Genomic DNA, 2,738 nt, shown 5'->3' on the forward strand with positions numbered 1-2,738 from the left:
CACACACACACACACACACACTTATATTATTTTATTGATTTATTTATTAAAAATTTTTAAATATTTTTTCAGTGTGCAAACTTAATTAACATACGTATTCTATTTTGAAGTGTTAACTTTTGAGTTTCTAACATAATAATAATAATAAAAATTCGCAAACAGTGAATGTGAGGCAATGTTTCAAAGTCCTATAGCCCTATAGTGCCTTGTATGAGTTAAGCCTAAGACACAATGCGAGGCGATAGCGATAGTATAGCGATAGGAATAATATAGAAATAAGAGATATATAAACTATTGCCTCCCGTTGCACAATGCGACAATAGAAATAAGGGCCAACCAATCAGATCGCGTACATACTGTAGTATGCTCTTCTGCTTCAGTAGATGTAACCTAAAAACGTTAAGTCATATACAGGACAAAAATTGCCTTCAATTTAATAATAAACATCTGAGTCGTTATATTTTTATATTTGAAGAGATTTTTAGCAACAAACACCTTGCATAGCTTATATAGCTTTATTAGTTTCAAATTTATAAATATATTAATTTATAGTTCAAAATTACTTGTAATATTTAAAATTGTAGCCATCTCTTTCCATGCATTGTCTTTAAATTTTGTATTTCTATAAAGGCTATTACACGTACAAAAATTTTAGTCGTAATCGTAATCCCGGATCTACAATAGAGTTTTAAACTTTAAGCTATAAAAAATGGATGAATCATAGTCGATTATTCTCTTCGAATTCGACTGTAATTGGTCAATTTTTTATGGTTTAAGGCTTAAAACACCTATTGTAGATCCGGACTAAGGCCGTAAGCAAATCGGCCAATCACAGTCGAGCGTTTTTAAACGCGAGATCGTAATTTTGATTGTGATTGGTCGATTTACTTGCGACCTTACGATTACGACTAAAATTTTTGTACGTGTGATGGCCTTTACCCAGGATCTATAGGGTTTTAAACCTTAAGCCATAAGAAATGGGCAAATCACAATCGATTATTCCCCTCGGATTCGACTGTAATTGGTCAGTTTCTTACGGCTTAAGTCTTAAAACATCTATTGTAGATCCGGACTTACGGATATTGACAGATATCGTGAAAAGGTTATAGCACAGTATAAGGATCATACAGTGGCTACGTTCAGCAGAGAAAGCAGCTTTGCAACTGTTGTAAAATTCTTCAATACGATTGGTTCTTGCTTTTGGTTCCTTACAGATCTAAACGTATAAACCAATCATATTGAAGAATTTTACAACAGTTGCAAAGCTGCTTTCTCTGCTGAACGCAGCCAGTAGGATCAAACAGTGTCCGCACCTTTGATTTTCTTCAGACGCATCAGACTGCGCTAGAGATCCTATTGGCTCCGCCATTAAATCGGGAGGTTAGTACCGTATTAATAGTATTAGGGACCATCGCCATTAGTAAATTTTTTTGCTTATATTACGAAAATAATTACAAGTTTCCGAATAATAAATCAAAGGAATATATTGAATTAGTGAAATGACTGTATATAATATTAAAAATACTTTAATTATACTAATATAAAACAGACAAGTAATTCAATGACATAAGAGCACCAATAGCAAGTAAACATTACTGTACATAATCACAAATAACAATATAACAAGTTATGTCAAAGTACAACTTGAGTCATAAGTTAATAATCATGCACAATTGTCACATGCATAAAAGAATTAAACAAAAACATTTATCAAACTATAAAACACTTATACACAAAGACAAGGAACCAACTGTAGTAAGATTTCAATAAATATAACATATAAAGCAAAGAAATGCTATACAAAGTAATAACTAAGTTGAATTAACGGACAACGTAAAAAATCCATTTTCAGGCACTCTTCAATATTGTAAAAAAAAAGCCGAGAGGTCCCCGGATATTCAGATTCAAGGAAATCACGATCTTTCAAATATGTCGATGATAAGTTGTAACTCACTTTCATTAGATTCATTGGAAACACTGATACATTTCCCTTGGTAGTCACAAATGTAATCCGAACTTTTGGTTCTGTACCACTGCTAGCTGTGACACTAACGGAGATGCAATAGCCACTTTACTAAGAACGGGATTGGCTACCCAAAGTTATGGCTGCTTAGAATGCGCAAGCAAATCTGCGCGTCTGACTCGAAAACGGGGTATTGATCCTACTATATGATCCTTATACTGTGGTTATAGCGTATATAAACAGAATGAAAAATCTGAACGCTGATTACAAGAAGACTAGAACTAAGGAGGATCAACTCGTGTGGTGGGGATGAGTCAAAAAACGTCCGCAGTTATTCACACAATGTGCAGCAGCACTGCGCATTGTGTGAAAGTTAGAATAAGAGCGACAAAGTGACGATTATAGAACGACAGAGCGACGACTATATAGAGCGACAGAGAGGACTAATGAAGCGCAAGAGTGGGGGATCCATCGCCACTTTTTGCCTCACCCCCACTACCGCTATTGGCACGAGTTGATCCTCCTTAGTTCTAGTCTTCTTGGCTGATTAATAGGCTATAAGGCGATAGCAGACGATAAGCAGGCAATGGCTGCGTTCAGCAGAACGTTTGTTTTGCAACTGTTGGAAGTTTCCTTCGCGCTAATTGGATCATACTTTTAGATCTAGAAGAATGGTCCTATCTCAGCAGACAATGGCTGCGTTCAGCAGAGAAAGCGGCTTTGCAACTGTTGTAAAATTCTTCAATACGATTGGTTCTTGCTTTTGGTTCCTGAC

The sequence above is a fragment of the Mycetomoellerius zeteki genome, unplaced genomic scaffold, assembly GCF_001594055.1.
Source record: "Mycetomoellerius zeteki isolate Tzet28-1 unplaced genomic scaffold, Tzet1.0 scaffold88, whole genome shotgun sequence".
Lineage (NCBI taxonomy): Eukaryota > Metazoa > Arthropoda > Insecta > Hymenoptera > Formicidae > Mycetomoellerius > Mycetomoellerius zeteki.